The 25,504-nt window shown below is 34.2% G+C and overlaps 1 long non-coding RNA gene across 1 annotated transcript; it reads right to left on the bottom strand.

Moving 5' to 3' along the window:
- Window positions 1–4,034: 4,034 nt before the first annotated feature.
- Window positions 4,035–23,596, bottom strand: LOC128473220 (uncharacterized). Its single transcript, XR_008346257.1, has 2 exons — window positions 23,346–23,596; window positions 4,035–4,377 (listed from the first exon to the last, which is right to left on the bottom strand). It is a non-coding gene; the product is annotated as an uncharacterized LOC128473220 (long non-coding RNA).
- Window positions 23,597–25,504: the final 1,908 nt, after the last annotated feature.

The following is a 25,504-nucleotide window of genomic DNA, read 5'->3' as shown; positions in this document are numbered from 1 at the left end:
CATGCATGCTCTCTACTTTCTATACTACTATAAGCATAAACAATTCTATGCAACAGATTTTGGCAGGCAAAGGCATTTGAGACATCTGTGATTCATACGTTATATGCTATATTCTTTCATCTAGCTGACTGCAAAAACATCTTTTCCTTAAAACTGGATTAAACTCTTATATATAATAAATACTAGATCCATAACTGTGTTCTGGTATGGAAATAGTATATGTCACTTTGCACAGCAGGCAAACCTCTGTAGCAGCTGTTAATGTGAGCATAACCTATTCTCAATTATATTTGTTTATATAGCTCTTCTTATAGCAATGTTTCAGCTGTATGACTCCCACAATGCATTGCTCTTGAGTATCGCTGGATGTTGAGAAAGCAAATTGGTTCACATTTCATTATTTTCAATATTAATCCAGTTTGTTTAGGTATTATGTAAAAATATTTACCTGATACGGAAAATCATTGAATTATCAGATTTTTAAGCTTTTAGAAAAGAAAACCTGTTACAGGTGGATCTTGTCAGGAATCAGCACTTATACATTACATGCTGATAAATTACAGACTTCACACTATAGACATGGCTCCCTCCACAGCAAGGCTGATCCTAGACAAGAATCCCTTACCCCCATTCTTTCACATAGATGGCAATTTTTTAAAACATGTCAGGACTGAGCATTGAAAGAGCTATACAGATGTGCAGAGCAATTATTTATTATGCAGGGGAAGCTGAGCCAGGTACACATGTGCATCACACCCAGGCAGTGGCAATCATTGCTCTGTCACCTACTCTCTACACTGTTTTTATGCTCAGTGGTCTGCTCCTTGCATGTACACTACCTTCCGGACTCATACACTCTAACATTACATGCAAACACACACAATCGGTCTAACACCATATGCTAACACACAATCCAACACCATACACTGACACACAAACAATGTACACACTCACTTTAACACCATACCCAACACAGTCTAACAATGAACACTGACACACCCTATAAACACACACTCAAAAACTGTATACTGGCACACCAACTTAGTTTAACACAGTACACTGACACCTCCAAGACATGCTCATTCTAACACCGTACTTTCACACCTCAAATGGGCTAGCATTGTACACACTGACACACATACATTCATTGTAGCACTGTACAGTGATGCATGTTCTAACACTGTACACTGACACTCACACACACAAACACAATAAACATACAGTCTAATGCTGTACACTGACACATATACAGTTTAACTTGTACACTGTCACCCCCCCCACACGCACACACTTATTCTAACCCTGTATACTGAAACACATGTCTTTATCTCTCGTCTTTCTCCTTATGGCTTCTACTCTTTACCTTTTCTTATTACTCCTACTATTTCTCCCCATCTATCACCGTTCTCATTATCTCCCTTATTTGTCATTGTGTCTACCCTTTCTGCCCATCTATGACCTTTTTCATTATCTCCCCCCTTTCTCCCCATCTCTCTACTTTCTCACTCATCTCTCCCATTTCCCCATCTTATTTTCTGTCTTCATGATTCCCATGGTAGGAGCCTGAGGTCTATTTGTTTAGACCTTCATTCAGTTCTCCCTTGCAGGGCGCACTGTAGAAGAGGTCTATATGAAGAGAAGTCTTGTGATTTGTTCAGATGCAACTTTGCAAACCGTGCTGCCATGTTCTTTTTAGAGAGAAGAGGCTTTCTCCTGGCAACCTTTCCAATCAAACCATACATCTTTTGTTTTTTAATAATTTTACTGTAATGGACTTTACCATTCAACATGCTAACTGAAGCCTGTTGAGTCTGAGATGTAAGTATTGTTTTTTTTTGCACTGTCTGACCTTGGGGTGAATTTGCTGGGACATCCAATACTGGGAAGATTGACAACTGTCTTTAATGTTTTCCACTTTGGAATAATCTTTCTCACTGTAGAATGATGGACTTGTTTGGAAAATGCTGTATAACCCTTTCCAGATTAATGGGCAGCAACACTTGCTTCTCTGAAATCATGTCTTTCCTCCTTGGCATTGTGTTAACAAACCTGAATGCTCCAGACCAGCAAACTGCTTAAACTTTGGCTTTTATAGAGGTGGTCACAGTTGCTGATTATCACTTTATCACGGGCATTTGATTAACAGCACATGTCTGCTACTTGGCATCTTAATTCCTATGGAAGCACAAAGGGTGTACCTAGTTTTTCACACATGGCTTCTCCATTTTGTCATTATTTTTGTTGAATAAATTATGACACAGTGTAATATGTCATGTGGTGGTGTTCACCTAAGGTTGTAGACCTCCTAAGCAACATATGATTATTATTATGCCCTGATATATAAACCCATGGAATAGAAGGGGGTGTACTTTTATAACTGCTAACATATATTTTTTTATTTAACTTCTGTTTGTGAACCCAATTTGTTTGTTTGTTCTTAACAAACCTCATTATTTACATTTTGAGATTGTAGACAATGTTGTAAATATTCAGCAACATAGCTGAATGAGGCAGTGGCATAAAACAAAATCCGTGGGGCTGTGTTGAGGTGCCCCTTTCCATGTATGTATCTTCTTTTGGATCTAAGTGTGTTGTTGAATGTGAGAAATTAGTTGGCGCCTATATACACTTATATTGTGAAGCATATATATTGTGAAGCAACTCCAAATCATAACACTAAAAATGTGGCCTTTAGCCGTTGTATTACTCTTAAGGTCATCCGCTGAATACCATATGTTATGGTTTAAATACCTGTTAGAAATAAATATCAATTTTTAAAGGATGATCCCTTATGTTATTAAAAATATGATCAATATTTAATTTTCACTTGATATGATATAATATGCTGGCTATTGTTATTATTTATTGATTTATATGGCATCATATTCCACAGTGTTGTACAATTAAGTAGCTCAAGTCATTCAGAGATCTCCAGGCATGGTGAATTTCTTTATGAGTTATGGATCCCAGCTGTAACGTATCTTACCTGGAAGGATACATTGAGATTTCTCTCTTTTTCAAAGATGTCCTGAGTTCACGGAAAGTGCCCAATGTGACTAATATGGAGCAGGAACACTAGAAATATATTATCAAAAAACGTATTTGGTCCTTGGATTTCTCTTAAGTTTAGCATAACCTGTCTCATATACGTTTGTTTCCTCAGTAAATAAATCTGTTATGTGCAGAAAAATACACAAATATTTTTCCACATGCAGTTTGCAATGTTAAAGAAGATAATCATGACCAAAAAGGGATTCTAAACATAAAATAGATCCCGCTCACCCTTATACATTTTAATAAGTCCTAGAGCGGCTTCATGAGGAGTCGGGAAAATGCATCCCATAACATGCCTTGTCGTCTTGCTCTGTAGTTAGCATTCTGGCTGGCTCTTCCTTACAAAACATGTCTGCTTTTTGAAGTTGGAGCAAAATAGCTTAATGAATATTACATAATAAATGTATTTTATATGCATGTTTCAATAATAAGTGTATGTGAATAACTTGTGAAACACTCAGACGTGGCTCTAGAAGAAAGATTCAGAAAATCCGAGATGGAGTAACTCATAGACATTAGACCAGTGAATTCTGACAACATTACCATTACACCTAGAGGTGAACTACTGTTTTGTGTGATCACGCAGACGAGCTAAGCAAATTCAATATCTCTCTAGGGAAGAGGTGTGGTTGTTTGGTACCTGAGGTAGGTTACCATAAGAGATTCTCTTACTTTCCAACTCCCCAACTCGATTGACCTTCACACAATAACAGTTTCATCTCTTACAAAAATCTAATAGGAAAACAATTGTATATGACTCATATTTCATTTCATCCAGTGTGGTTTCAAAGAGTTCTGTTTTCAAATAAGATTGAAGACTAGGTTGAGTTTCAAGTTCATTCGTGTCGAACTGGTGATTTTTTGGCGGCTGGCATGAAACTAGATATGATACGGTGGAAAAGTTAGGTTAAACTTTGGCCAAGGTCTGGTTCCAACAAAAGGTACTCATCAAGCCCAAATAGTGCATAATATTAATGATATTATTATTTTAGTGGATAAACTTGCTTTATTGGTGCATGAAACCCTGACATCATTCTATAAAACTGGATCTGATTCTTGGATCCCATTGTGAATACATGAGGATTGGCCTGGATCTGCTTTTACTGTTTCTTTTATTCATCTTGGTGTGCCCTTTTTTCTCTATTGAGATGGATTTTCTTGTTTTTTTTTCAGAGTGATCTTACATGGTCCCACTGGATCTTCGGATCAGATTTCCTCCATGTTTTTGCAAAGTGCCTTTCTTTTAGGAACTCTGTCTCCTTGTTTGCTTCTTTTTACTTTGCCTTCGACTTTACTCCTTTTGGCTTTCTTTTATAATTTGTACTGTTGAGAAATATTAAAATATTTAAAATAAAGGAAAAAAAAAATGTTTAGTGCATCTCCTTTCAAGAAGTAACTCATCTGCAATGAATTCATTATTTATATATCATTAAACAATGTTCTATACTCTCACTTTTTGCAGTTTGACGCTCTTTACAATGTAAACTTTAATGCAAATGTTAGTTATCAAGATTGTTTTCCCTACATATTTTGAGTTAATCTGATATTAAAAAATTGTGATCATTGATGTTCTTCAAATATTTTAATAACATTATTTTTCAAGGAAAAAAAGAGAAGAATAGTAAGAATTAGTAAAATGGACATAAATATGAGGACCGCCCACAATTTGGTAACCAGAAAATCCCTCATGTTTTTCTGTCTTTGTTTTATACCGCCAAAGAGAAGTGTTTAAGGACTACTTTGTTAGAACGCACATCGGAAACATAGGAAATTAATTAAATTAGCAATGTAAAGCAATAATAAATAAATATTGGGTTCTTTACTCAGGCCAGTTCCCTATAACCAATTTTACCCAGTTCACCATTGAATGAGATCCTAAATGCCACTGTGTGTATGATGTTGGTTTCACTCAGTGGGATAAATGGCAGGTGAGTATATAAAAATACTTGGTTACAGGTGCTTATATTCATGATATATATATACTAGCTCTCCTCTTGCATGGAGCCTGAAAGGAGGTCCATCACCTTTTGTGCACCAGAAAATTAAATGTAAACATGCTCTTTCGGTTTGACTCTTGTGTCAAATATATTCTATTGTGTCTCTTTTTTTTAATTATTGGTTTATTAGGTTTATGAGCTTGCATATAATGTTCACTGTAAGAAATGAAAGTGCACAATAAGTTAAATTGTTTCCTCTAGAATAACTTTTAACATTGAATAACTGGCAGAAATTAGCAAAAATCGTAGTAAAAGTGAAATGTGTCTCTATAGGCTAGATATTTTTTACCTTGGCAAAACGATCTCTGGTGTTGCTCGTATTGATTTCGATGGAAAAAAAACAATAAGATAAAATGAATGATACATTTAACCATTTACCTGTCTCAATTACAAAACATGTAAAGAGGCATTCCCACTGGATGGTGACCAGCTCACGTGAGAAGTTTAGGAATATAATATTCCCAGCTGTAGTTTTTGGGACTGTTTCAGGTCTTGAAGTGCTTTAATGCATGTGATCTGAAACACTACTGGGCTGTACTACTGCCAAAAAAAGAGATTATATAGCCAAATAAACTCCACTTTTACACGGCTTGAGCAATTTTACTTCCATACAACACCACGTTTAATGTTCCATCAACACTCTGGCCACATAAAAATGAATGTGCCATATTACCTGGACGTGCTACAGGAAGCAAAGTCACTTGTATTTTATGTGCACATTATTTAAAGAGCTAACACATTCGCTACAGGGGGAATTGGCATCTTAAAATAAAAGCAGTAACCAGCTTACACTCATCCATGTATAAGCATTTGTGTGTTTTTGTGTACGGAAACATGCACTAGTATAGCCAGACACAAAAACAAAACATAAAATAAATACATGTTGTCTGTCTCTATAGAGCAGCTGTAATTCTCTCTTGCATCCAATGCAGGCTGTTGCAGTGCAATGAAATACTAGCGTGTACAGATTAATTTACCAAATAAAAAACATGTGTTTTTACAATAATTTCCAAAAGGAATGATGTGTGTACTTGGACACATTGTTATTCTAGAGACTAGAGTGGGTGATGATCATCAATATTCTGGTCTTTCACAAGCTGGCACATTTCAGCAGTTGAAACAATCTGAAATTGAAATATTTATATATATATATATATATATATATATATATATATATTATACACTATACTTAATAATAATATTACAAATAATAACAATAATAATAATATAAATCATTATTTGTATTAGTTTTACTTAGAATATTTCCTATTCCTGGGTCTCTAGTGTTTAGCCAAATTAAATTCCATTTGTAAAACATAGCTGATTATTTCATTAAAAAAATATTCTGTAGAGCTATGATAACTAGACTATAGCTATTATTGTTATTATTAAAATTCGTATTATTATTATTTTTATTACCACCTCTCCAATCCACCCTCTCTTTCTAGAGAAAAAAAAAACATTATGGTACTCAACGAATTTGTGTAAACATTTACACTGCCATAAAATAACAAAATTATTTAAATTCCTTGAACCCATGTGAAATAAATAATGAATTATTTAACTTTAGCCTTCAGCTCCAGCCACCTGCAGAATTATATGAACAGACAATGACATGTGCAGTGGGATAGAAGAATGGGGCTATAAGTGCAGAAAGCCATCAGAGGTAATAAGATGCTTGCCAAGGAGGTGAAAGCTTAAATCCCAACAGGTTGTCAACTGTTAACCCTTTTATGGGAAAGCCAGTGATACTCCAACACGCAGAACTGCAGACACCACTTTTGTTGCCAGATGATCAGCAAAACAGTTTTTTTCATAGATCATATTCAGATCATACTTACATAGATTGAGTTTCAATGCAAACCATAGGTATAATGATGCGCATCATGTCATCAGAGGGCGTTGTGCCACCTCTCCTTACCAAATGCTAATCACCCAGCATAGTGACACCCTTTTTCAGGGCATTCATACTTTGCAATATACTATTGTTAAAATGTATGTGGCTGTGTAATACAAAAAGTCACCTTCCTGCCACACAATGGGTTATTTCCTGGTCAGATTGGGTACTGGTCAAAATGGGTTTATTATGCAACCTTTTGGTATCAACCTTGTTGTTTAGACAGTTAGTATACATAAAAAACAAAAACTGACTGCAGTCAGTTTTTGTTTCTTGTATACATTGTACAGCCAATACACTGTTTTTGCAGCATGCTTACACCTGTTTGGTAGGCCTCGTATTACATATTTATATTATCTGAGCCTGAGACTAGCTTAGCGCACCGACATTTTTTCTTTTCCCTGTTTGCACATATTTGAGGTTGTTGGCTCCTCATCAGTCTGGTTGCAGCTTGCTGCCCAGGGGTTAATGGGGAGGAGGTCTAATTGCACCTCCCCCAACACATTAATAAGGTTTTGGTAGCAGTATAAACTGCTTTGTGTGCCCACTATGTAGGAGGTGAGAGTAGGTTCTCACCCTATTGAGAGTGTGCCTTGATGTGGCGGGTGAGCTTAATTATGCTTTGGCCAATTCATATAACCAAAACCTCTCATTTATATTATGTTTATATATTTGTTGCCAACTTTATTAGGGTAAAAAGCGCAGACAGTTTTTGTTTTTTGTATACATTGTACAGCCAATACACTGTTTCTTGCAGCATGCTTACACCTGTTTGGTAGGCCTCGTATTACACATTTGTATTATTTGAGCCTGAGACTAGCTTAGCGCACCGACGTTTTTTCTTTTCCCTGTTTGAGTATACATAAAAAGCAAGAATATGCTATGTCTTTTATTTGATTTTGCTTAATGCTGCTAAAGCATTGCTAAGGATTTAGATTGTACGCTTGTAGGGCCCTCCTCACCTGTTTCTGTAAATCAAATTGTTATGTTACATACTATTTGTTATGTCATGTCTACCCATTGTACAGCGCTACGGAATTTGATGGCGCCATATAAAACAATAAATAATGATGTCTAAAAATGAATATGACTTGTTCACTTTTCACCTGCCCCTTCTGTCAGGGTTGAGGGTAGAGATTTAATATATTACACATCGGTATAATATACTGAATACAAGATTGCTAACAGATATAAAAGGCCCATCAATTTGTGTTTAATTAAATTCAACTTGTATTGGAAGGAGACCCCCAACATCTAAGCAACATCTTCTTGTTGTGAAGTTGTTATTTATAGGTGCTTGATCGCCTTAAAATTACATGTATATCACATCCTATGGTCCCTTAAAATAATAATTGCTTTCTTTATTTCTAGGATTTTACATACTTGACTTGTCGCTGTGAAAATGTAATATACACTACATGCATTAATATTGCACCTTATTCTTAATATATGCTTTCATATTTACATGACTGGCCACTGAGTTATATTCTATATGTATTCAAATAGGTATATCTGCTGTTAACTGTCACAGAGCTGATCATGCTGAATGTATATTGCCTTCCTTTGTATCCTGGCACATGTATCAGTTACTACTTAACCTAATGCATTTAAATCAATAGTGTATGAGATGCTATATATACATAATTACACATTTCTTTATGTAATTTCAAATCAAATTACATCTTCCCTAATGTTTAACATTCAGGACTTTAATATAATATGAACATTTTACCCAATGCATTGAGAAAGAATAAAAAACTCAGCATGCATCTCCTGCAAAAAGGGCATAATTGACGTCCAATTATACACAATTAATTATTATTATTATTATTCAATTATCATTATTAAATAATTATTATATTAAACTATGCATTATGCAGGGTCAGCTCAGCCCATCTTGCATGAGAAGTTCTATGAGATCATTTAAATCACATGTAGACGCTCTGTTTAGTGAAAATACATCATAGAACATGCTATATACCCATACATTCTTTCTTTAAATCATGAATGCACTTGTCCTGCTAGGGTGCACCAATTCATACTGACCACTGGAACCCCTAAGAAGACATTCATTAAGTTACTTTTATTATATTTGGAAATTATGTTGGGTGGAGACATTAAAGTACGATAAAAGAAATGACTTTCCATGAAATTAAGAAGGGAGACGTAATATCAGAGCATTTTTTCCATGACCTTTTCTGGTTGCAGAGGTTTGGTTGGACGCCCGTCCATTCACGGAAAGATCTAGCTAATGTCAGCTCTATACAATATTTTGTATTTGTATCTGATATTTGTTTCAAACTGAGGTATGTTTATGGAATAGTAAAGCGTCTTTGGTAAGAGAAATATCATTACTGATTTTGCGGTGCTAAGTCAGGAAATGGCCTGTTTAGTCTATGGAGTCATATCACCCCCACAGCTTTTCCACCCACTGGGAAGGAGTAATGGTGTAGGGATTCATAGAGGCAGCTTAAATATACTCAAGAATTAATGGACCTAGCTTGGCAGACCACAACTATATCTACTGGAAAGTCTTACATTTTTTGTATGTATGTATAGGGCCAAATATTGCATAAATTGAGGATAGAAGAAGGATGGCTAACCAGTGTATGGCTCTTTATAGAGAAGATCACTTTTCCTGCTTCCAGTTACCTTTAATAGTACATAGTTAAATGACACAGGTTAACAGCTTTCATTTTGTAAGATGCCTAAAGAAGGGAACTACATTAACCCCTTAAGGACAATGGGCGGTCCCTAAACCCATTGAAAACAATGCATTTTGAGCCCGTACATGTACGGGCTTTGTCATTAAGGGGTTAATTGTGCTCACTAATTCTATCCAGCAGAGGTATCTCCTTGGCGTTTTTTTTACTGTATTTCTATGGCTAACATGGCACCATTTCTACATATTATCATTATTATCTTTTATTTACAAAGCACAAACAATTTTTGCAGTGCTTCTTACAATACATATATTAAAGGTATATGACAAGGCTGGAACTGACTAAGACAAACCAATACATTAGGTAGAGAGGGTTTGGCTCACAAGCTTACAATCTAGAGGATATAGATTACTAATAGTTGTATTAATTTCTGTACTTAAGCAATCATTTGCAGCTATGACAGACTTTTATACCATGTGAATAGCATAGGTTGTTGTATGTTATCCTGAATTTTGCATCTCAGAGCATCTCAGAGCAAAAGCCATGGTCCGCAGAGAGCTTCCAAAGCATCAGAGAGATCTCGTTGTTGAAAGTCAGGAGAAGGGTACAAAATAATCTCCAAAGCATTGGATATACCATGGAACACAGTGAAGACAATCATCATCAAGTGGAGACAATATGGCACAACAGAGACATTACCAAGAACTGGACATCCCTCCAAAACTGATGAAAAGATGAGAAGAAAACTGGTCAGGGAGGCTTACAAGAAGCCTACTGCAGGAATTTCTGGCTGTACTGGCTGTGTGCTACATGTGACAACAATCTCCCGTATTCTTCATATGAATGGACTAGGGTGGCAAGACGGAAGCCTTTTCTTACAAAGAAAAACATCCAAGCACGGCTGAAATTTGCAAAAACAAACATCGAGTCCCCCAAAAGCACGTGGGAAAATGTGTTATGGTCTGATGAAAGCAAGGTTGAACTTTTTGGCCATAATTCCAAAAGGTATGTTTGGCACAAAAACAACACTGCACATCAACCACAGAACACCAAACCCACAGTGAAGAATGGTGGTGGCAGCATCATGCTTTGGGGCTGTTTTTCTTCGGCTGGAACCGGGCCTTAGTCAGGGTGGAGGGAATTATGAACAGTTCCAAATACCAGGCAATTCTGGCAAAACCTTCAGGCATCTATTAGGGAAGTTGAAGAGGAATTCACCTTTCAGGATGACAACGACCCAAAGCACGCATCCAAATCCACAAAAGCATGGCTTCACCTGAAGAAGATTTGGAAGGGCTCAACAACAGCCCAGACCTGAATCCAATTGAACATCTGCGGGTGATCTGAAGAGGGCTGTGCACAGGAGATGTCCTCGCAATCTGACAGATTCGGAGCGCTTTTGCAAAGAAGAGTGGGCATATATTTCCACGTCAAGATGTGCCATGCTGATAGATTCCTACCCAAAAAGACTGATTGCTGTAATAAAATCAAAAGATGCTTCAACAAAGTATTAGTTTGCATACTTATGCAACCAGGTTATCGTGAGCCCCCCCCCCACAAAGATTTCAGCTTGTTTTGTTCACGTTATAGGTCACATTAAAGGTGGAAGTTGTTCTGACATGATTTATCTTTGTCTCATATTTTAACATCACAAGAACCTGGCATTTTAGCAGGGGTGTGCAGACTTTTTATATCCACTGTATATTAGTTCTGTAACATTCTTACGTAGCAAGAAATCAACAGGGATTCATTTGAGCCACACAACACAGTAGTATCTGTTCTTTTTCACCAGGGGGATTTTGTTGATAGCAAATAAAAGGTTCCAAAAGCAGTGACACAAACATGTCTGTTAGTATTTAACACATCACATGGAATATTTGTACATTGTTTGATATTTTTTTCAGCTTATACAATGAAACGGGCACTCTTTTTTTGTTTGATGTACGTGTTTTGTCGTCTATCCCTGCTGAATATCATTGTGCTATATAAGTGAATTCTTCTTCTTCTTATTCTTATTATTGTATGAAATGATTTACTTTAATGTTTCTTCATAACTGATGTGAAACTCATAATTCCATCCTTGTTATTTAAATTACCTTCTAGTCTCTTTGTTTTTGCACCAATTTGAATTGTTCATTTATATAAAATTGCATTTTTGGATGTAAAGACTGCAGAGAGAGGAAATATATTAATCTACTTTATTGCACATATCAATAACGCCTTAAAAATAGTGTTATTAAGATAATAAAAGCAACTTTTATGCCACGTTGTTTAATGTCAATTTTGTTTTAGTGACAGATTTGCGTTAAGAATATAAAGCATGATGGCACTAATTCAAATCATTATAGCCCTGGAGGCAATCGCCACTAAACCCCATTACAGCTCTTACCTTTATTTCTCACTGGACTCATGGGGATTACTGTGGCTTGAAAGTAATAAAGGCCAGTTTAACAGTCTTACTTTTAATAAACAACATAGTTAGGGTAGATTATGGGGCAAAATAAGCCCCCACTTGTTATTTACTTGCTATCCTATCATTTGTATTCTTGCTTATACTACACATTCACTTGTTGAGATGAAATGTGTGTGTTGGGAGCTCATGAAGGATCATTTGGTGTTTGGGGCTCATAGCAGTGATATTTGTAGTGAATGTAGAGGGATTCCTACTTCCTGTCATGTGACAGGATCAGCCATTTTGGAGTCATGTGCTGCAGTCATGGAAGCTGCATAGCTGTCTGCTTGTAGGGAAAGCGCATGCACTGGGAACAGCCACAGTCACATGTATAGGAAGCTTGGATCAGTCTGTATGAAAATGAGTGTATTTGCAAATGTATATTTAGGAGAGGATGTGTCCATTACGTATATGTGTCAATGCCTGCATATGTATGTTAGTGCAGCAGCCCCCAAAAGAATGTTGTCTGATGAATACATTATGCCTGGACAGTCAGTTAGCTTAAGTTAAGTTTCAGCTCAACTTTAATAGAATAGGTAGCTAGGGGGCCTGCTATAAAATGGAAATTAATCACAGAAAATGTCTATTAAACATATTTTTCTTTCATGTAAAAATAATATGGAATGTTATGCGTATGTATAATATAATAAAATGCAAAAAGTGACAAGTTTTCCAATTCTTTAGATCATTTTATTACATTCAAAATCTCCATTACCTCATCCCTGGCATTTTCTGTACAGACAGTGCAAGAGGCAAATGAGCAATGTTCCTAACTATTGGGGCATATGTGAAATAGCTGTCATTTAGCTACAAATCTCTAATATGTATGTAACAGATTCAAAAGATCTATGGTGACTGTTTTTAATGTTTTTTTAGAGTATTACACCTGTAATTTCCATTCCCCTAACTCACATGTGTCAGCTTCAATGGCCTAAATGAATATACATTTTATCAAACATCTACTTTTTCTACCCAGCATTGTTTTCTTCATGTAATAACAATTATATATTATATCACTACTACAATATTTATTGTCTAATAATACAATTAATTTCATATTTTATTTGCTATGGTTATTCATAAAAATAATATTCACTTTATTCATATGCTACTAGCAGTTTTATGGGAGGTATATATATATATATATATATATATATATATATATATATATATATATATACACACTATATCATAATTCATAAAAACAAGGTACCAAGTATGCCCGTTTGATTTTGTTTCCCTACCTCATTACAGAACATTTAACCAATCATGTCTGTGATACTTGTTTTCAGTATTGTGATCATGTAAGTATTTTAACAAGAATCTAAATATGTTACAGTGGAAATAATGTATGGAGGGAGATATAACCATTTCATTTAATGCCTTTTGCAAACATGACCCTGAATACAATATATTGTAAGCTTGCAAGGACCCTCTTCTCCTTATGTACAAATGTGTTTTAACTTCTGTTAATGTTTTTGTTAATTTTATATTTTCATTGATTGTTCCCGATTGTAACAGCGCTATGGGATCCGCAGCCGCTATATACATAAATGTAATAGTTGTACATGTAATAGACAGTACTGTAGTTGTATAAAGACTAGTAATGATTTTTATATATAGGCAGTTGTACAGGAATAAATGTGTAATACATGGTGATATTAGTTACAGATTACTTTCATTAAATGTATTTTCTTGCCAATTCTGATTTATGAAAATGTATTTCATATACCTGGGTTTTTCATTTGAATTGTATAATTTTCCGAATTATATATATATATATATATATATATATATAAAATTATTGTTTGTCATTAAAGTCCAAGTGTGTAATAGAATGGTTGTAAAACTGTCACCCGGTAGCTGACATCAGATAAGAAGATTTCAACCCATACATGGATTGTTCAGAATAAAGAATCAGTGTAGAGGTTGATCAGAATAATGGATCAGTAGAGCTATTGAGCTATAGTTTCTTTTGAAGAAAAAAACTGATTACAAAGGACTGCTTGTTACTGGCAATCAAAGAGTTAATGCTACTTTTTTCGTTACATTTTACCTCTCTTGAACAATTAATCCCATCTAAAAAATCCTCTCTGATGTTTCATCAGACAGAGAGAGACTGAGATCTAGATCCCAGCTGCATGTAAACAAGAGATAGTACAGTAAGCACCCAGACCTGTTTGATTAGCGGGGCAATAAAGATACACATCTTGATGAAAGTGTGTGTGTGTGTGTATTTGTGACACACTGCCAAGCTCCGGATTTAACAATCTTTGATAGAATTTTAAATACATTTAAAAATTAAGACGGGCCTGTAGCATCATTCTTTCAGTACTGCAAAAAAAAAAAAAAAATCATGTTATTAAATACATCTCTCTCTATATATTTATCTCTCTCGCTCTATATATATATATAATCCTTAATTTTAATCCCTATTATTTATTGTCCTGATATGTAAGGACAGTTTTATTGTGTTAGATAATTAGTGATGTAATATTTGTATTTTGTATTTTATGTTTCTAACATATAAAAATATTAAACATATTAACGGTAAATAGATCGTATTAATAATTGTTTTTGTTTTGGTTCCTAAACCTCTATAATATTTGAGCAATCTGAAGCTATTAACTCTTTGGGAGCCGGGAGGCTCTGAGGCTATAATGATCGCCCCTGTAGCACAGATGTGGTTGATATAACTAATATATCCTGAACCATCAACAATGGTGATATATCTTTTCCAGTTTGAATGGGTTAATATGTTGTTTCCCTAGAAGTCAACAGAACACGCAACTTTATTCCAAAAATGTTTTCTCTCTTAAATAATATAATTTCCAAGAGTGTTAGGGAACCGATGTCATTATAAACATATTTCATAAATATATATAATCAATTTCTTTAAGAGATTTTTAATCGAATGGATATTTCTTTAGAAAATGATAAAACATTTTTTTTCTGCAATCCATTTTTCGAAATAAGGACTGGAAGATCGCGACACTTTAACGGAATTTAAAATATCCCCAACACTCGCTTATTTTTATTATGATCAGAATACAATATGACTGTTTGTTTTCAGTATCAGTGCATTATAAACACGGCCGAATGACTAGCAATTAACTCTCACCAAATGAATGCTTTATCTAGAGCCACATTCCAAGGTATCATTACTAAACACATTCTGGACAATATATGCCAGATATTTCATGAGAAAAAACACAAGCACAACGTTTAAGTGTACCCTGAACAATGACAAATCAAATGATGCCTATAGGATTAATATATACATGAATATGTAATATGTATATGAATGCATTGTAATTATTGTATATGTGATATTTGATATTAATTAAAATGTCATTTTTTTTTCTGAAATAACATTACCTATGCTATAGATAAATTCTTATAACCCTGAAGTAACGCTTTTTTTTTTTAACCCAAAACGTTTAGTTATTTCTTTGCAAACTAATCTAATCTGGAAAAATATTTCTGGGTACAATTCTGTTTTTTGAGCAAATGTTGTAATTGTCTCTGGATGTGAGGGGAAAATGTTAAAAACTAAAGATAAGGAAATAAGTAAACAAGAAATCTATTGGCAGACAACCTGAAGAACATGCTGATAGATACACTTCTTAAAACTGCGGCATGTGCATGGCATTTTGAAACATTCTGCTGAGCAGCAACTAGGAATAAAGAGCTTCATTTATCCTCTATGTCTGGAAGTCCAGAAAATTATCTCTAGAATAATATTATTACAAGATATGGGGATCCGTGGCGAAACAGAAAAACAAATCTAAAAAATGGGCTAGCAAAAAAAGAGTCAAACAATTAAGAGAACACCTATTGCTTTGTATATCTATATATAATACCATAATCTAGATGTTGTAGATTTTCCTTTTAACAAATATGTACATTTGCAACTTTGTAATACCATTTTGTCGAGCGTTATTCCTAGTTTTTGTAAAGCTGGTGTAAAACACCTAGAACCAGAGAATACCGGTATATAGACAGCAGTTATTGTCTTCAAATACTTTGGGTGGAAGGAGGGTTATTGCTGATCACTAATTCTTGGGGCACTTCTGTAGAACAAAATCTTCATTATGTCTCAAGAAATGGGTTAATAGTTTTACTGGTGCCACCAAAACGCTTCATTCAGTTTAAATAGTCGACAAATATTTGGTTTAATAACTTTTCACACTAATTTGCCTACTAATACTGCTTTCTAAATCAGTAAGACGTCTACTGTACAGTAAGCAATAATTTGGGGATTTAATTCCATTACGGAGTATTGTATACTAATATGTCCCTTTACAATAACAATTATATCCTGTATTTTGGCATCAAAAGGATGTCGCATTCTGCATTTTACAGTCCTTAACTAAAGAAATGCATTCGTGTATTGGAAATGGAGATGTACTGTTATATTTTATTTAATGTGTTAACTGCTATAAGTGTATTAAACAATGACACGTTTATGGCATAAAATGCGATTGATCTTTTTGGATATTTCGTTTGACCAATGTATCCATAGTCGTCTGGCTTCCAATGGATTAAGTGGACACCAACGATTACAATATAGTTATGCTTTATAACAACTAGCATCAGTTTTGGTTTAGGCTCAGAGCTTTTTACCTTTGGTGCAGGAATGTGAAACTCCAGGAACACTGAAAAGATTTCATTCCATAAAACAATTAATTGGGTGATTTTAACAAACAGTTGTAATATTAATCATACTTATTAGATGAGTACATACATAGAAACAGACATTACACCAATAAATACACACAGCCCCTTGCAGCCACTATTAATGAAGAAAGTTCAGATCATGCCAATGAAACCACTAATGCATTTAAATACATTTCCACTACTTATATTTATCCAAATGAATTAGCTTCCCATGATCATTTCCCGGAGCTTTTATGGTTAAAACCCCCCACAATAAACATAAAACTGAGCATATAACTTGTATCAAACCGCTGAAAATACAAAACATAAATCAATAACGACATTAAAGAAGAAGTACTTTTTGTCACATTAACTCTAATGTTGCCAATATATCTTTTTGGCGGCTAAGAAAGAGTTAATTAAAGGGTAAGCTTCTGCACAGAGTAGGCAGCTAATTTCTGACTGGAAATGCTAATTCTCAGAGAAAGTTGATCTTCCAGACATATTCCTATGTGATGTAGTATTAAATGAAACCAGAAGGTGGCGCCAGTGTGTATAGTAAAAAGTCATATTAGAAATCAGAGCTGCGAATGCATTATTGCAGCTCCCAGTCAGCAAGTAAAAAGGGTTAACTTTGTCTGTGTTTTGTAAGATATACTACAAAAAAATAATATATAGGTTTTGTCACCTATTTTTTTATTGCGCTAACCGATACACACTATGGTTGTATGCAAATCTTTAAAAGATTTTCCTCAAAATAATTGGTTTGCCTTCTTAATTCATTTTTCTCTTAAAGCTTGCTATAGGCTAATCGCACCACCTAATGGTATGAGCTAATAAAATTTGAGAAAAATCATATATCATAAAATTATATGCAAAATTCTATAACACTATATATATATGATTATATATATCAGACTGCTTTTGCAGAATTCCTTGTCACAGACTTTGTGGAGATATTGAAGTAAGGGGTTCAGGTTTCATTAAAAGCAGTTAAAACCAAATTCTCCAGAGGCAAACATGAATACTGTATCTGTCCGACTTGAAAGATCAAGAAAAATTGCTAGTCCTTTTGTGGAGAAAAGGCTGCCTGTGATTTCTAAGCGTCTGATTGAACTATGTGTCTGCAATGAATCTGCACTCTTATCTTTAAATCAGACCTCATATTGCAACACCGATTTTAAACCTAGTTAAAAAAGAATAGATACATCGCATAGTGGGGCAGAAATAATCAATTCTATACCAGACAACGTATCTAGATACTTCGGTTAAAAATTTAACGCAAACACACCCAAATAAGCAAGATTAAGGATCAAATAGCTTGCTCATTTTTTATATTTTAAAGTTTTATATCACATTGCCAGTCACTGACAATTTGTAAATTCCTTTGACCAGGGCCCTCCTTACATTTTGTTCCTGTCCAAATTCCTATATGATGCACTACTTGCTCTGTCTTCCTATTGTACAGCGACATGGAATATCATGACATTATATAAATCAAAATAATAATAATAATAATAATAATAATAAAAAAATCTTCCCCTTCCATGATCGTGTTAAAACCAAATATCTTGGTGGGCAACAAAGAGTTAACTAAAGCCTGCAAATCTAATCTCCCAATTTTAATCTTAATCCCATATTATTGAGCCAGATCCAATGATGCTGTCATCTGTAAAGCAGGTTATTCAACGTGTTTCACTTTGATGAAGTGTGAAGAATTTACACAACAGTATTATTTTATTATTTTAGTGTACCTGAAGAGCCCCAATCGATAATCAGATATAACGTGCAGTGAGTAATGTAGATGCCTATTTTTATTTCAGTTTATAACTAATGATATTTGTTGTTTTTGAAGATGGAACACGGCCAGTGGTGCAAGATGGCATGGCAACCCTATAAGCATTGTTTAATGAATTTATTAAATTCCTAATACACATTTTTCTTTTAAATCATAGGAAACTACTTATATTTATAATTATAACTTTTAAAAAGTTATAATTATATCCACTCAGACAACTGTGTTGTAAACTTTAATATCTAATATCTAAATATGACATGTTAACATGTAATGCATGACACCTCCACCAAATTGTAGCACCTACTTTCTAACATCTACCAACATGCAAGGGATCTGAGCACTCCACATCAGTATGTCACAAATATAAATCATATGTATTCCTTGAAAAACTGTCCATATGTTTAATTCGCCCTATACGTGTACCGAGTATGCTTTAAAGTTCTAAGAAATAATAATAATAATAATAATAATAATAATAATAATAATAATAATAATTACAAGATACTTCATTGTAAAACAATTGTAATAAGGCATATTTTTTCCCTGATTACTATAATCGAGTTATTTTTTAGACATATGTTCCCAAATACCCTCCCAAATGCACTTTTATTTCCAATATGATTAATATTAGAATTTTATTCTATTTTTCGTCTGATAGAAATAGTATACTGAGGATTTATCTACCTAAAGTATATACGTTTCTTAAGTAAGATACATTTGTGGAGGTTTATATTATTTATACAAATATACACAGATTTACCACCCATATCAACCGTTACCCCGTTACTTATGTAATGATCTCAAGTCCCCAGACCAAGGTGCCCTTCGGGTGTGACTGCTGCTGCACTAATTACAAATATAGTTAGGTACCTAAAGCAACCAAACCATTGTAACTATATATATATATATATATATATATATATATATATATATATATATATATATATATACATTGTTTTGCTTTAACCTGCGGCTTCTAAATGCTTAAATGGTATCTGCCACCGAGACAAATAATAGCTGTTCAAGGTGAATTTAAAACCTACTTTTCGAGTCAGCAGCAAATTGTGAAGAATTAACATTCAACGAGGCATAATTGCGTGTAAATACCATATACACCTTGGTGACATTTTAAAGCGATTTGTCATGTTACCAAACTATGAAGAGTTAAGATTACTGGAATACTTGAACAAAACCATTTAAATAGCTATTGACTGCATTAAACGCGTTAATTAGTGTTTGTGTATATTTAAATATTGTGTTTGCGCTTATTTGTTTCACTTATTTGAAATATACCTACATCTGACGTCATTTAGTTCTTGCAAGAAATAAGTTACTACTAAATTATGGAGGGATGACGTGAACAACTTGCAATGCATTATTCCCTTTTCTAGCCAATTGTATTATCTGTATATAATATTCTGAATGTTTATTGTGATTTATAGTATTGATGCATAGAAGTGTTAATCTTAGAGAAAGAGAGACTTGAGACAAGTGTTAATCTCAGAGAGAGATTGAAACCTAAGGTGACATTTGGGTGCATTGACATTGATTTGGGATGGAAAGAGTAAAAAAAAAATATATATATTTTTCATGTTTTGAGAAGGAAAGAGTTAAAAAAAAATCTTTTCCATGTAGCAGCGGTAACAGTAGGCAGACTTCCAGAAGAAAAATAATGTATTTAGAGAGTAATCTCTGAAATAACGATTGTCATTGTTTTATGATGTAACAATAATGTATATGTCTTATTACAACACGTGCTAAAATGTATCTATTGATAGGACCCCTGCACAATGTAAATATACTGTAACCTGACGAATGCAGTGACCTGTCTGAGTTTTAGCTATTTGTTTCCAAATTATAAAAGTGCATAAAACCAGTGATCCGGATACATGATCTCCACATGATACATAAGCACGCTATCCATCATATGTGCGGTAAAGCCTCCTTAACGCGAGCTTTATTTTGTGTTCTGCGGATGATACAAAATGATTTTAATTGAGTCAGAGGTCACTAAATGTCACTCACTAAACGTTTAGTAAAAATAACAGCCCATTAGAGCTATTAGATGGAGCCAGGATGCCCGATTTCAATCTTTCATATCAAATTGTGTATCTGGTAAAAACTTTACATTGACTTTAATTCTGTAGAAAATACATTTGTCTGCATTATAACCACACGGGTGCCTCGGGCCATTTACTATCAAGGAACACAACATTAAGAAGGCACATTTTCATAAATATCAAAAAGTAATTTAATAAATCAAAGTAATTGGTAACTATTATGAATTAATAAATAAATAAAAAGCACCCTGACATCGTAAATATCATTATATATATATATATATATATATATATATATATATATATATATATATATATATATATATATATATATATATAGCAAAGGCTGGGCCTGTATAATTTATTATTTTTTTTAACAGTTACTCATGTATAATTATTAAAATTACATTTAAAATAAAGCGGGCAATGATACTAACTATATGCAATGTTCGAATTTATAGATATGTGTTTCTACACATAAGATTTATTTTTAATTTATATTCTGATGCGCTGTACAACGGGAAGATCCGCCTTACGCGTTACGTTATTAATTTAGAATAACTAGAACAAAATGTAATAGATCGTTTATAGATCAACATTATCAGTAAAAAAGGGAATTAAACTTCTTTTAATATGTAAGTCGTCGCTAAAAGTAATTGAAATATTGGAAATAATTTCGCACCAAAAAATATTTTAATCAAAAATTCCACTTCACTAAAATGAGAAATCTTTTAACGCCCGATAACAAAATAGGTTTGTTCCCTTTAGTGTATGGTGTTTTATTATTATTATTATTATTATTATTATTATTATTTCAGTTGATTCCTAGTTCTGTATAAGTATATTGTGTGTATATCACCATAGCCCTGCAATTTGTTAAATGTGTTAGTAATGTGCAGTAACACACAGAGCAGAGGACATCAACAATCTAAGAGACTGACTCATACAACTAAAAATACTCATTTTTCGAATTAAAGGCGGTAACTTATTAAATCAAATAAAAAAATCACATAGAAAAAAAACCTACGACTCACAGAGAGTGAATGAGATCAGGTTTATGAAAAATGAAACCATTATATATATATATATATATATATATATATATATATATATACCATTGTTATAAATATATATACATTTATTAACTTATTATAAACATAACTATCTTGACAAAGTTAATGTGCAAAGAGAGCATAAGTATTTGAGTGATCAGGGGCTATTAATAGAGATTAATTTGTTTTTTAAATCACACTATGTAAAGACAAGTAAATAAACTATCTATGGATAAAAGTATAAGAGTGTTTAGGTAAGTATGTATATATCACATGATCATCATAGATTCTGTAAACCCACAGTATATATTCTGTATAGTGTTGTAGATAGATAAGATCACATTGCTTGTTTCATGCCCCATTAAACTGATGTCACTGAGACTGCAGTCCTTCCAGTACAGGGAGGAGAGTTCCTGGTGGTGACACCCAGGCCACTGCCACTTGGGAGGTCTGTCCTCCCTCATGCCCAGAGCTCCCAGCTCCCCACAGGAGGCTTTCTGGAGCAGTCAGGGTCATAATTATGCCTCTAATACAGGCTGCCATTTAATTTGACGCTTAGTTACAAAAAAAGAATACAAAAAAAAAATCAGTTCTTTGTGGGGGTTCAGCTTAGTAACAAAACACATTTTTTAAATTAAGTTTCAAGCAGCCATGAGTGGAGACTGAGAAAGCGATTTAAAAGTCATATAGTTTATGGGCGCTGAATGGGTAGAGAATGCGGAGCCTTTATCCTACCATCTAAATCTTACGAGGCACTGGATTCACACTATTAGTGCTTTCTTAGCACAAGTCCTGAGACGTTTTAGATGCCTTCAGATCTTTCTCACCTAGTCTGAAGATATAATGCAACAAAGTGAGGATCGGTGCAGAGGGGACTGGGTTTAACTGTGTAAATGCCACACTGGACGGAGAGTTGGCTAAGAATCTTGCTAATAAAAGAAGGATATTTAGGTGGTTTCTTCTCAAAACAAAATCTGGTGTAAAAAGGAAATATCCATTGATGATATTTGTAAAGCTGCAGAACATCAAGTCTCAGCTAAAGACAGCTCCATCCCAAAGGTCAAATTTTATGGAGATTATATTATTATATGGAAATAATATTAAATAAACAATAAATGCTGGCTTCCCTGTGTATACGTGTCTGTAGTATGTACATATATATCATGTGTTTACCTGTATACTTATCTACATACTAGAAATACACAGATGCGTTTATACTAACAATATTAAATATGTGCGCATATAAACATCCAGCTGATGACCTCTTCAATAAAAACAGTGTATTTACTACTTATTACTCTCTCTGACTTTAAGCGTTTGATTTTATGGAGGTCCATTTTTTTATTTACATAGTGTTTTGTGAATATTCTTTTATGGGCATTTGTTGGGGAAATTTAAATGGTGAAGAATTGAATCATTCTTTCTCAAGTCAAAATATGGTCAGCCTTAGATATTAACATCCAGATAAAGACACGATCAACACAATGTAGGCGTACACGAGTTCACAAAATATATCTATGTAAAATATATGTGAACATAAGAATCCAAAAAACGTCGACAAACAGAATATCCCTATACTTAAATACCTATGATATATATAAATACATTACATATATAATAAATGTGATATATATATATATATATATATATATATATATATATATATATATTGTTATTGGAGCTTAATCTGCATACACTGAATAAATTACTTACCATAACATACATGCATACATCCAGGGTCCCTGTATCTGTGGAGCCTGAAATAAGTCGCATAGGGGATTTCAGTCAAGGAACACCATGAGCCATTTGATTAAAAACTGAGATCTGATGCGGCAAGCAATATGTTAATAAGTTCCCCCGAATCTGAACTGGAGAGAGATACAGGTCGGTCTGCAGCATTTTTTCGTTTGCTTGAAGTGACCAGGAGTATCTAGAGAAGCTTTTTGAAGACGTTTCGAGGAAAGGCAAAGTCTTTTCTGCTGAGAAACTCAATCTCACATACAGTAGCTGCTCCATCTGGGATCTGTCACTGCTGACAGCAGCACCATAGGGGCACAGACATGATATTCAGCACAACACTATATACAGCTCCAGCAAGTATACCCTGTTTAATCACACGGTCTGTAGGCCTGCTTAATCACACTTACACCAGTCACAACATTAAACTTCTGAGGATAAAACAATATAAATATACACACAGAACCACCCCTCTGCAGATTAAGGCGAAAAAAGTAATGTTGGGGTTATAATTGTTACCTTTAGGAATATTGGCATTAAATAGAATATTGGGGATAAGGCTAAATAAGGATCGATTTCTTAAAAAGAAATATTTGATATTTTTGATTCCTTAGTTCTTTGTTTATTAGTTCTTATGATTTAAGACTTGCAAATTCGATTTAACTGGTTATAAATTTGATGACAAACTTGGGTTTGGCAACCAAGACACTAGCAATAGATTGTGTCTTCTCCACTCACTCAATAAATCTCCAGATAGGCAAAGTACTAAGGCATGTTCCACTCCAGAGCTGTACAGCAAGTAAATGCGGTTTATGGTTATTCCCACTCTACATTGCTATCGCTTTATCTATCTAGTGTGATTGTGTGAAAGGATGGAATTATGTGTTTACTACAGGACTTAAAGTGGTGTCCAATATTATTTAATGCTTGGGAAAAGGCCTCCAGGATCTAAGGTAAATGTTGCAATAATCCATGCAGAATAAAACTAGATATTATTCTGAATATGAGAAGGTGCAAAAAACTCATTGATCACTCACATTCATGCACACACACAAATACACACACACATACGTCGCAACCACTCATAAGGGTATATGTTAGAAAATGATTGGGAATAGTTAGTTTCCTATTAGGTATTGATATTGATAATACATGAGAACAGAGGGCGCAAAAGAATGCCACGGGGACCTGTAAAATAGTGTTTTAATCAAAGTAAGAAACAGAAATCCATTCTTTTAAAAAGCTGATGCTGCCGTTTAAATACTTAATACAGCCAGGCTACTGCGGCATTTGATAATGATGATGGTCATGATAATGATAATTAATAACAATCAGAGAAGTTGGTTCCAGCAAATGGCAAGTTTAGTTTTTATTGTGCTAAGGATATCTGACTAGTTGTTTTCTTAAACAATACGTTCTGTCATCATCAATTTGGTTTGTTTCATAGATTACCTCTGGGTATTATTAATGTCCAGATTCATAATGGCTAAACACTTTATTGGATGTCTTTGTTATGCACCATCCCTAGAAATATTTAATGTATTTGCCTATATCTGTCTGGCTTTGATTAACGCAAAAGGCAGGGGTGTTTATTGTCCCCCAGCTAGAATACAACATTGCATTAATATTCGCATTATTAACCCTATGGTCTCCAGCAGTAATTGCGAATATCCAGGGTGTAACCTGCTAATAGGATGCAGAACAGGTGCAGAAAACTGGTCTAACAAGCCTCATTCTCTTCATATTCATCACCCTGCTTCTTCAGAATAATTACTAACTAAGATCATCTTGCAATGATTAGACTCACATCTTCCCTAAACAGGAATTATCATAAAAGTTTCACTTTGTTTAATAGTTTGCTGTTGGCCATTATAAAGCTGCGTGTTTGTCTTGGATGGGAGCCATGCATTGGGATATATAAAGAGAGGGTTACTGTTGCAAGATACATCATTCTGTGTTTGTATTCAATATGGAAAGAAATGATCTATCCCCCTTGGGGGGAGGGGAGGGGGGGGAATGTGTGTTGGGCTTAAAACCTCCAAAAGTAAAATCATATCAGCTGAAAATATTTGTTGAATATGGAGCCATAGCATCCGCATTCCAGCTAGGGGAATGAACTGAATTCGAATCCAAAG

This window comes from Spea bombifrons, chromosome 1 (genome assembly GCF_027358695.1).
Source record: "Spea bombifrons isolate aSpeBom1 chromosome 1, aSpeBom1.2.pri, whole genome shotgun sequence".
In the NCBI taxonomy this organism is placed as follows: Eukaryota; Metazoa; Chordata; class Amphibia; order Anura; family Pelobatidae; genus Spea; species Spea bombifrons.
Note: the sequence above shows the minus strand (reverse complement) of the source record. Positions and strands in the feature narration are given on the sequence as shown.